The sequence below is a fragment of the Gossypium hirsutum genome, chromosome A12 (genome assembly GCF_007990345.1).
Source record: "Gossypium hirsutum isolate 1008001.06 chromosome A12, Gossypium_hirsutum_v2.1, whole genome shotgun sequence".
Taxonomy (NCBI): Eukaryota; Viridiplantae; Streptophyta; class Magnoliopsida; order Malvales; family Malvaceae; genus Gossypium; species Gossypium hirsutum.
The window spans coordinates 51,923,918-51,936,979 of record NC_053435.1 but is presented as its reverse complement, the minus strand read 5'-3'; positions in this window follow the sequence as shown (position 1 = coordinate 51,936,979).

Below are 13,062 nucleotides of genomic sequence, written 5' to 3'. Positions count from 1 at the left end.
TATGTGAATATAAATGTGTGAAAGTTTTAAGCTTCGATTTAGTTAATTGCATGTGAATTTAGTTGATAGGACTTATGTGAGAAAATTTAGAAATGTGCTAGGCAAATGCAAGTGGCCTAATAGTGCATGTAATCATAGGGGTGGACTTGCATGTCAATTTCCCCCCATTTAAGTACTAGTGGCCGGCCATGACAAGGGATGATGGGCAAAACATGTTGTGTTAATGGAAAAATAAAATAAGAAGCATGGGCAAAACATGTCATGAAACATGTTGTGTTAATGGAAGAATAAAATAAGAAGCATGGGCAATAAACTAATAAGAAATTGAAGGAAGAAAACAAAGAGAAAAAAATGTGTTCATCATTCTCATGGATGACAAAAAAAAAAGAAAAGAAGAGAAAGACTCTCATGTTGTTCTTGGCCGAATAGGAGAAAGAAAAAGAAGGAAAAAGAGCTTTGAGGAAATCGGCTATGGTGGTTTGATAGACTAAGCTCAAGAGTAAAGGGGAACTAAATCCGATAAAGGGAAGGAAAAAGTGGTCGAATAGCCGCCGAAATCGTTCGACAACATCCGAGGTAAGTTTTAAGTGATTAAACGTTGAGTAAATTCAATTATAATAGGACATGATGAGTTGATTTAATAAGATATGATGTGGCCATGATATGTTCTAAGTTCAAATGGTAAGTTCTTAAGTGTTTGAGCTTGGGAATTTAAGGGTAATTTGAAATAGTCTGCTTAGGACAGCAGTAGCAACGTGACTTTAGAAAATCACCATAAATTTATGGATTTGAATTAGAGGCTGAATGAGACATGAAATTAAAGATTAATGAGTGTAGTTTCTTATAAAAGAGACCGTGGAAGCAAAGAAATTTCCTATAAAGAGATATTTAAAGTTGTGTGGGACAGTGTCAGAATGACTCCGAAATCCCCTGTTCTGTATTTAGAAAATCATTATAAATTGTACAAAAATGGTTATAAGATAAAATTTATATTCTTAGACTCCTTAATGAGTCTAGTTTCAAATGAAATCAAATACAACACATTTTGAATTCTGTAAAATGAGAAATTTGATTCGTAGTGAAGAGTGGTCAGATTAGTCAAACAGTGAAACAGGGGAAACTTTAAGAAAAATCTGGTATTGATTGGCCAAACCTAAAATTCTAGAAATTTTATGGATGGAAGATATACGAGTCTATATTCAGGAAAATTAACGGAAAGTGATTTGGAGTTTTGTAGCTCCAGTTATAAATAATTTAGTGACTATTGCTCAGGAAAAACAGCTTGTGTTGAATTTGAGATTGTGTTGTAAACCTTGATAAACTTGTTTTAGTTGCTCATAAGCTATTGATTAAACCCATACGTGAATTCTAAATTGTGATATTGGAAAATGATAGATGTAGATTCAGCCAAGACAGTGTGTATACGTGAAAGTGTATATATGTGATAAGGCCTAATGGCCGATGTGATGAATGTGAAAGTGTATATATGTGATAAGGCCTAATGGCCGATGTGATGAATGTGAAAGTGTATATATGTGACAGGGCCGAGTGGCCAACGTGATGGATGTGAAAGTGTATAAATGTGATAAGTCCCGAAGGGCATTTGTGTCAGTACAATATCCGGGTGAAAACCCCGCAGGCTTTATGCGAGAATATTATCACTGATTAATGTCCGTAAGCTTCGTGCTCGTACTATATCCGAGCTCTAAAGACCCGATGACTACGTGTGGGGATTTTGTCCGGGTAAGACCCGATAACTTCGTGTGGAGATTATGTCCGGGTAAGACTTCGTAATAAGAATTGCTTATAAATATATTCAATGCGAAAGGTTAAACAGGTATGTACTCCAAGTTTATATGTGAGCTTGATTTGCACTAAATCATAAGGTAGTTATGTGATGCATACGAGAGCAATCTATGAGACTATTCCTATGATTATGTGACATCGGATCAGTGTGAGAGGTTATGTGAAATCATACGATATATCTATGTCACATGAGCTCACTTTTATGTGAAAGTTTATCTGCCTACTGTATATGATGAGATGTGCATATTCGGTAAAGGGATGGTATGCCCGAAGGAAGAGTGAAATAAAAAAATACGAACAACTATGTTATAATTTGATTGTTATCTGTTGACACTGCTTAAAACTTACTAAGCATTAAATGCTTACTCCGTTCTTTGAATCTCTGTTTTATAGATTTTGGTTCGTCAGCTATCGGACTCGGGATTTTTGGAAGTTGAAGTCTCCCACACTATCAAAGCCCCCTTTTGGTACAATTTTGGTTGAACTTTGAAATGGCATGTATAGGACTACCCTTTTGTTGTTGGTCATGTACCCTTCGGTTTTGTGTAAATTTGGATAGCCATGCGAAAATGGCTTAAATATACTTTGATCATAGCATTATAATCGTTTTGTATGTTGTCCGTCGAGAGGTATGGAAATGTTGGTAACGGTTAGCCATGGGAAGGGTTATTCTTGATCACTTTTGGAATATGTATGACAAACTCTAGTTGATCCATGGAGGATCATGAAATAGGTAAAGTTTACCTTAAAAAAAAACAGATGCTGGCAGCAGCAGTGATGTGGATGTGAAAAATCACTAAAAATAGTAGAAATGGAATTAAATAGTGAATAAATTATGTAAGCGAACCTTGATGAATCTATTTTCATAGGAAAGTAACGAAATGATCATATGGACAGTATGTTAAGAGATATTCAGGTTCTCGTGAGACAGGGCCAGAACGGTTTCTGGATTCCCTGTTCCGACTTTGGAAATTCATTATAAATTAACCAGAGATAATTAAGAGTCATTCCATATATGTATAGATTCCCCTCTGAGTGTAGTTTCTATAGAAACAAACGGCATCAGTATTGAAACTCTTTGCAGGGAGATATCCAAATCGTAATGCATGAAGGTCAGTGTAGTCGCACCCTGTAACAGGGGAGAATTTAACGAATAAACTGTACTAATTGGCCTGACCAAAAATTCTTGAAAAAAATATGTAGATGGGCATATGAGTCTAGTTTCAGGGAAAAATTACGAAACTGATTTTCGAGTTGTGAAACTCAAGATATGATTTTTAAGGTGACAGTGACGCAGTTAGCCAACTGCCTGGAAATTTTTAAAATGGACTGCGATAGTAAGCGAATTTAGTCTGTGAACCCCTCGTGTCCGACTCTGGCAACGGTCTCGGGTACGGGGTGTTACAATTTTATTGGTATCAGAGCTACGGTTTAGTCGATTCTAGGACTACCGTAATACGTTTGGGTCTAGCTATACATGCCATTATGTGAATATTTGATAGTGTGGTGATTTCTGACAATTGAAAATGTGTTTATTTATTGTAATGAATTCCGATCCCGATCGAGCTGTAGCAGATGGTATTGAGAGGACTGAGACATGCTTATGATGTGTCAATATTGGTAAGGGTATAACATAAGTAAGTTCTTGAGTAATAGAGCTTAAATTATGATTTGATTAGATCATGTTTTAAGCAAATCAAAATCGTGCTCTTTGTGTGTGGCTATTGAGCCGAAATGGCAAGAGTGATAAGTGTCTTGTGTTTGAGTTTTGCTAATGAAAATGAAATATGAATGTGTCATGATTTATTGTTAAATGTGCATGGTTATTCGAATGATGTCCGGGCTAAGTCCCGAAGGCTTTGTGCTAAGTGACCATATCCGGACTAAGATCCGAAGGCATTTGTGCGAGTTACTAATTCCGGGCTAAGCCCGAAGGCATTGGTGCGAGTTACTAAATCCGGGTTAAGTCCCGAAGGCATTTGTGCGAGTTACTATAACCGGGCTAAGTCCCGAAGAGCATTCATGCTAGTGATGTATCCGGGCTAAGTTCCGAAGAGCATTCGTGCTAGTGATGTATCCGGGCTAAGTCCCGAAGAGCATTCATGCTAGTGATGTATCCGGGCTAAGTTCCGAAGAGCATTCGTGCTAGTGATATATCCGTGCTAAACCCCGAAGAGCATTCGTGCTGGTGTTATATCCGGGCTAGGTCCCGAAGAGCAATCATGCTGGTGACGTGTATTCGGGCCTTCGTGCCCAGTAGGCTTCGTGCCGGTAATTTGAGCAAAGTTTAAGTATTCATTACTATACGAATTCAAATTTAAATGAGATGATATGTTTAAAAGTGTACATACATGATGTTTATAGACTTGGTTAAGTCATTTTAATGTGTAATAACGAATGAATAAGAGCACTATGTGTGTGAATGATTAGAGGCACTGTGTGTGTGCGAATTCCTTTAATCGAGCACTATGAGTGCGAGATCGGTTAGTGGGCACTAAGTGTGTGAAGTGGAATTCATGTAAGACCTCGTCTGGGACGAAGGCATTGATTGAGATAGTGTGTAAGACCATGTCTGGGACATGGCATCGGCTCGATATGTGAGCATATGAAAGACCATATCTAGGATATGGCATTGTAAGAGCTATATGTGCTTAATGAGTATCCGTAATGATTTCGAATGATTCAACGGGTATCGTTAACAGTGATTAAATGTGCTAAATGAATTCAATGTTCAGGTATGTGGAAGTTGATTTTCTTTTGGAAATGAGTTAAGTTGAATATTGAGATGTGATAAAGTTATAAAGGATATTTATTGGGATGTTTGAGTATATGTGTACTTTCAGTTAGGTTACAGCTTATACATGAATGAAAATGTGGGTTACAAATATGTGGGTTGATGGTGTGAATTATACATGTTAATATGTGCTTAATATGTGTTTGAAATGCATTTGTGAATTAAATTAAGTGATTATTGCTTATGAAATCAATAATGAATTACAATTGCTATCGATGAGCTAATGTTTATATGAATATAATTCAATAAGAGGACGTTATCCTAAACTATGCATCGGTAGAAATTTTCGGGGACGAAAATCCCTAAAGGGGGGAAGAGTTGTGACACCCCTAAAGTGACCCTAGTCGGAAAGCGGTCTCGGGACCGCTAGACCGAGTCACCAAATTATTTGAATGTGATAATTATTGCCTAAAATATGTGAATATAAATGTGTGAAAGTTTTAAGCTTCGATTTAGTTAATTGCATGTGAATTTAGTTGATAGGACTTATGTGAGAAAATTTAGAAATGTGCTAGGCAAATGCAAGTGGCCTAATAGTGCATGTAATCAAAGGGGTGGACTTGCATGTCAATTTCCCCCCATTTAAGTACTAGTGGCCGGCCATGACAAGGGATGATGGGCAAAACATGTTGTGTTAATGGAAAAATAAAATAAGAAGCATGGGCAAAACATGTCATGAAACATGTTGTGTTAATGGAAGAATAAAATAAGAAGCATGGGCAATAAACTAATAAGAAATTGAAGGAAGAAAACAAAGAGAAAAAAATGTGTTCATCATTCTCATGGATGATAAAAAAAAAAAAAGAAGAGAAAGGCTCTCATGTTGTTCTTGGCCGAATAGGAGAAAGAAAAAGAAGGAAAAAGAGCTTTGAGGAAATCGGCTATGGTGGTTTGATAGACTAAGCTCAAGAGCAAAGGGGAACTAAATCCGATAAAGGGAAGGAAAAAGTGGTCGAATAGCCGCCGAAATCGTTCGACAACATCCGAGGTAAGTTTTAAGTGATTAAACGTTGAGTAAATTCAATTATAATAGGACATGATGAGTTGATTTAATAAGATATGATGTGGCCATGATATGTTCTAAGTTCAAATGGTAAGTTCTTAAGTGTTTGAGCTTGGGAATTTAAGGGTAATTTAAAATAGTCTGCTTAGGACAGCAGCAGTAACGTGACTTTAGAAAATCACCATAAATTTATAGATTTGAATTAGAGGCTGAATGAGACATTAAATTAAAGCTTAATGAGTCTAGTTTCTTATAAAAGAAACCGTGTAAGCAAAGGAATTTCCGATAATGAGATACTTAAAGTTGTGTGAGATAGCGCAGAATGACACTGTAATCCTCTGTTCTGTATTTAGAAAATCATTATAAATTGTACAAAAATTGTTATAAGATAAAATTTATATGCTTAGACTCCTTAATGAGTCTAGTTTCAAATGAAATCAAATACAACACATTTTGAATTCTGTAAAATGAGAAATTTGATTCGTAGTGAAGAGTGGTCAGATTAGTCAAACAGTGAAACAGGGGAAGCTTTAAGAAAAATCTGGTATTGATTGGCCAAACCTAAAATTCTAGAAATTTTATGGATGGAAGATATACGAGTCTATATTCAGGAAAAATTAACAGAAAGTGATTTGGAGTTTTGTAGCTCCAGTTATAAATGTTTTAGTGACTATTGCTCAGGAAAAATAGCTTGTGCTGAATTTGAGATTGTGTTGTAAACCTTGATAAACTTGTTTTAGTTGCTCATAAGCTATTGATTAAACCCATACGTGAATTCTAAATTGTGATATTGGAAAATGATAGATGTAGATTCAGCCAAGACAGTGTGTATACGTGAAAGTGTATATATGTGATAAGGCCTAATGGCCGATGTGATGAATGTGAAAGTGTATATATGTGATAAGGCCTAATGGCCGATGTGATGAATGTGAAAGTGTATATATGTGACAGGGCCGAGTGGCCAACGTGATGAATGTGAAAGTGTATAAATGTGATAAGTCCCGAAGGGCATTTGTGTCAGTACTATATCCGGGTTAAAACCCCGCAGGCTTTACGCGAGAATATTATCACTGATTAATGTCCGTAAGCTTCGTGCTCGTACTATATCCGAGCTCTAAAGACCCGATGACTACGTGTGGGGATTTTGTCCGGGTAAGACCTGATAACTTCGTGTGGAGATTATGTCCGGGTAAGACTTCGTAATAAGAATTGCTTATAAATATATTCAATGCGAAAGGTTAAACAGGTATGTACTCCAAGTTTATATGTGAGCTTGATTTGCACTAAATCATAAGGTAGTTATGTGATGCATACGAGAGCAATCAATGAGACTATTCCTATGATTATGTGACATCGGATCAGTGTGAGAGGTTATGTGAAATCATACGATATATCTATGTCACATGAGCTCACTTTTATGTGAAAGTTCATCTGCCTATTGTATATGATGAGATGTGCATATTCGGTAAATGGATGGTATGCCCGAAGGAAGAGTGAAATAAAAAAATACGAACAACTATGTTATAATTTGATTGTTATCTGTTGACACTGCTTAAAACTTACTAAGCATTAAATGCTTACTCCGTTCTTTGAATCTCTGTTTTATAGATTTTGGTTCGTCAGCTATCGGACTCGGGATTTTTGGAAGTTTAAGTCTCCCACACTATCAAAGCCCCCTTTTGGTACAATTTTGGTTGAACTTTGAAATGGCATGTATAGGACTACCCTTTTGTTGTTGGTCATGTACCCTTCGGTTTTGTGTAAATTTGGATAGCCATGCGAAAATGGCTTAAATATACTTTGATCATAGCATTATAATCGTTTTGTATGTTGTCTGTCGAGAGGTATGGAAATGTTGGTAACGGTTAGCCATGGGAAGGGTTATTCTTGATCACTTTTGGAATATGTATGACAAACTCTAGTTGATCCATGGAGGATCATGAAATAGGTAAAGTTTACCTTAAAAAAAAACAGATGCTGGCAGCAGCAGTGATGTGGATGTGAAAAATCACTAAAAATAGTAGGAATGGAATTAAATAGTGAATAAATTATGTAAGCGAACCTTGATGAATCTATTTTCATAGGAAAGTAACAAAACGATCATATGGACAGTATGTTAAGAGATATTCAGGTTCTCGTGAGACAGGGCCAGAACGGTTTCTGGATTCCCTGTTCCGACTTTGGAAATTCATTATAAATTAACCAGAGATAATTAGGAGTCATGCCATATATGTATAGATTCCCCTCTGAGTCTAGTTTCTATAGAAATAAACGGCATCAGTATTGAAACTCTGTGCAGGGAGATATCCAAATCGTAATGCATGAAGGTCAGTGTAGTCGCACCCTGTAACAGGGGAGAATTTAACGAATAAACTGTACTAATTGGCCTGACCAAAAATTCTAGAAAAAAATATGTAGATGGGCATATGAGTCTAGTTTCAGGGAAAAATTACAAAACTGATTTTCGAGTTGTGAAACTCAAGATATGATTTTTAAGGTGACAGTGACGCAGTTAGCCAACTGCCTGGAAATTTTTAAAATGGACTGCGATAGTAAGCGAATTTAGTCTGTGAACCCCTCGTGTCCGACTCCGGCAACGGTCTCGGGTACGGGGTGTTACACTATCTCTTCCTTAATTTGTCCTTGGCAAACTTCTCCCTCTTTTAGTCCCATATGGACTATCTTGTGCCAGAAAGTCTTGACAAACATTTTCTTTCTTTGTAAATCCCTGGCAAACTTTATCAATTAGTCAACTTTGGGTGGACATTTCCTTCCACATAGTCCTTTGGTGGACTTCCCACTTTTCAGACTACTTTTATTTTTAATCTCCATTTAGGATTTCAAATATGATAATCCATTCTATAATTGCCTAGCCAATGATGGTTCTACATCAAATCAGGAAGACTTTTAATGGTGAATATTAGATTTTTGCTAATACATTGAAGGAATTTCTCATTCCTTTCACATGTACCTATGCTAAGATGCTTCTAATAGTTCAACTTATCATCACAATTTAGCAGATCATCTCATTATCCCATTTTCTCATGTTGTCAGACACCCAAGATGATTCTGTCATGCTACTCGCCAAGCGAGTCATACACCGACTTCTCTTTTTATGCCCTAACAGGCTTTTTGGTTTAATGTTGTGGAGGACTTCATACATTGCCATAGTGCAACTATGGTCTTACAATATATGATGTCATGTTTACTATCCTGGTTGACTTCATAAGTTGTGTAACACCCCTAACCCGTATCTGTGGCCAAAACATAGTTACGGAGCATGAATGAAACTTTTAGAATATTTATAGGCATATCACGTCAAACACTATTCATTTCCTGAGATTATTTAAAACGTCCCTTAAATGGACCCTCAAGGCCCAATATGAGCATTAAAATCGAATCGGGACTTAATCTGAAACTCTAAAAATTTTTCGCAACATTTCAAAAATTTTCCAAGGTGCAAGGCTCACACGCCCATGTGGTCCAAGGGACACACCCATGCTACAGGCCTTGTTCAACCTCGTGTAACTCTTTGACTTATACATACGGCCCTGCCACAAGCCCGTGTGTTAGGCCGTATAGTTAATTAAATTCTTTCGAAATTAAATGTAGGTTTCACACGGCCAAGACACATGCCCGTGTCTTTGCCCATGTGCTTAATTTTGAGCATTTTGTTTTATCGAATTTAAGGTGCAGAGGACACACGGCCTAACCACATGCCCATGTACCAGGCCATGTGTCACACACGGTCTAGACACAAGACGTGTGTTTGCCCATGTAGACAAAATAAAACCATTTCTAGCTTCATTTCTCACACAAATCACACCAATGACCTGCACTTAAACTCACATCCAAATACCAACCATTTCAAGCATTCAAATTAAGTAACTCTATCATTCAACATGGCATATCATTACATGCATACATGTTTATACTCTTACCTTGGTATATTCTATATGGTAGGCATAATTTGAGCAACCATTTAACATGTATATAGCTACCATATTATGACATTACAAGTATATCAAAAACAACCATTAGTAGCCATTCCAATGGCTAGATTACAAACCACATACTTAAGCCATCTATGGTCAAACTAGCCTATACATGCCATTATACCAAAATGATTATATAACCAAAATAAGTTAGTGGATAGTATGATGATGCTCCAATGACCTCCAACCCTCGCGAGCTTCCGAGCACTATACAATAGGAGAAAATAAAACGGAGTAAGCATAACATACTTAGTAAGTTCGTATAACAGAAACTAAACTTACCCATCCTGTTTATTAAATGTAAGTATACAATATCATGTTTTCGATCCATTTGCCAAAATTGCCTAAACACATGCATTTAATCAAACATGTTAGTCACAAAATTTACATATACATCAAGTAAAGATGGATGAGCTCATCATGCAATATTCTCTCAAGTCATTATTTACTTCATCTCATAAATCTCCTATCGTGCCAAGGGTTTTGTGTCCGTTGAATCATTGAAATTTTGATGGATACTCAAGTAGTACACTCAAGGTGTACAATTCAATAACCCGTCAATTCTTATTCGGAGGTACCCATTAGGGCACTTAATCAAAGAACATACTCTCGAGCCACATATCGTATTACAGGATTACCAGTCCAAGCTAAATCCTTTATGTAACGTATGCTCAGAAGAGCTTAATTAGGTTTACCATTCCAAGCTAAATCCTAATTGTAACATATGCTCGTGAGGGATTATATTAGGATTACCCATCCGGGCTAAATCCTTTCCATAGTGAAGTCAATAGGATTACTCGTTTGAGCCAAATCCATCAACAACAAATGCAAGACCTCATTCATTTCAGGAAAACACATTTATTAATCGGAATTCAATATTCAAATGGAACTTAACCCTTTTTCAACAATTTCAAGCATGTATTCATTTCTTATATTGTAACATCTAAGCAATTCACACAAATAAAATTTGCATTTCAAACCACACAATATTCAATGAAACATATTCACATGTTTGATTAAGTTACACGAACTTACCTCGACACTAGTTCGCGTATAAAATCTACTAATCTGAAACCTTTTATTTTCCTCGGTCTAACCTCGAATTTGTGTTGTTTGGATCTATATAAGTGAATTTATCCATCAATTTCACACATTTCATATTCATTTGGACTCAATTTACGTCCTAGGCAAAATTACCATTTTGCCCTTAACTTTTCCATAAATTCTAATTTCGTCCCTAGGCTCAGAAAATGAAATTTATGCAATTTACTCCCTATTCCAAGCCTAACCAAAATCCCATAACAAAATTTATAGAACATGTATTCATAAAAATTTAGAATTTTTCATCAAATTTTACAACTTTACATTTTAGTCCCTAAATCATGTTTTCATCAAAAACCACTTTGTAAAAGTTGTTTATCTATCAACAACCTTTCATTTTCTACTATAAATTTCTAATTTTCAGCATATTCATCCATGACCCAATTTTTATACTTTGATAACTTTTCAAATTGATCCCCCAAATAGATAGATTAAGCTATCCCGATTTCAAAAATGTCAAAATTACTAAAAACGGGACAAAGAAACTTACCCAATTAAGCCATGAAAGTTTCTTCTCTCTCTTCTAGGGTTTTCATGTATTTTAGGTTGAAGATGACATAAAAATAAGATGATATCTTTTATCATCTTTTAATTAATTAAATATTTTTCAATTTCTAATTTAGTCCTTACCCATTTTCTAAATTTCCATAGATGAGTCACTAAAATATCTACATACTTTTCTTTAATGGTCTAATTGCCATATAAGGACCTCTAGTTTTGAATTCCATAGATATTTAATCCTTATAGCTACTAGAATTCAACTTTTACATTTTATGCGATTTGGTCCTTCTCGGAATTAAGCACATAATCAATAAAATTTTCTTATCGGGATTTTCACATGACATTTCTAACATAATACAGACCATGTAATAAAATAAAAATAAATTTTATTTTCAGATCGGATTTTTGGTCCCAAAATCACTGTTTCAATTTCACTGAAAAATGGGCTGTTACATGTTGTCATAGCCCAACTATGGTCTTACATTATATGGTGCCATGTTTATTGTCCCAATGGACTTCATATGTTGCCATAGCCTAGCTATGGTCTTACACTCTTATAGGCTTCAAGCCTTGGATCGATGCCATGGCCCAACCATGGACCTTTGATTTCAATGAATTAGTAAACCTCTTCTAAGGTGTCTCGCCCTGAAGGACTAGCCAATAACCGTAGTCATGGTGTCACTCTATAGAGTCAATAGAATGTCGTCACGGTGTTGCTCTAACGAGCCAGTAGATAACCATTTCATGATGCCACCAAACTCCCTTGAGTCCCATAACAATCCACCTATTTCCTTATTATGCCAATTTTCCTATCTTCATCTATCCCGTTAAGGTCATTTCCTCCATACTCCGCATATAATATAATCATGCATTTCACAGAAATCAAAGTACTTATTATGTAACATACAATACACCACTTATTTAAACGTCATATGATAACCATTTGATATTCAACAATCATACTTAAAAGTGTTCACATACTTGCACAAGGTTATGCATTCAGAACATACTCATTCACCATTATCATACACAACAACGAATTTAGACGACTCAGAACAGACACAACACCAATCATTCAAGCAATACATTTTCATCAACCACCCAAAGGCAGAGTATAGAAAATCACCTAAATTCATTCATCCTTGTTAGCTTAGCTTTTCCAAATGCTAAAGCCTCCATCGTCCTGGAAGCTAAGAATGACAGCCGCATATCAGTTAAATCAAAGGTATCCAAACCTTAAAACCCATAAATAATTATATAAACTTATTAGGAATCCTTACTCTCATTCTTCCTCTAATCCATGAGTGTAGAAAGATAATAAAACTTACTAGTTTCTCAATTTATGTACTTTCAAACTTCGAATCTCATGACTACTACTCCATGCAAAGCTCTACTAAATTTTCCTCCTGAATAATTGAAGAAGACAGTATAGATGAGAAGAAATTTGCAAATAGAATTAAGAAAAATTATTTTAGTAGGAATATCTATTCTCATATATATATAACTCCTCTTCCACGGTCTCTAAATCTCAATTAGCCATCCATTAGCAATCACTATGTCTCCCACTATCTATGGAACCAGCCGATTCCATCTTTATAACATCTTGCCCGACGAAACCTAATAATTGAGTAATGTTTTTAGAAGTAAGACTTATAGAATAATTTCTGAATGAATAAGGTGCTAGGTATGACTAAATGCTTAAAATCTATAGAATACGCCCTCGGGCGAAGTCTTTGTAAAGATAAGCTTGGTGGATTGATGGACTCTCTTATAGGGTATACGCTGCCCTAGTTGATCGACGTTAATGGTTATATTATTATTTTATTATTTTTTACTTCTGGTTAAACCATTTAGTTGGTCTG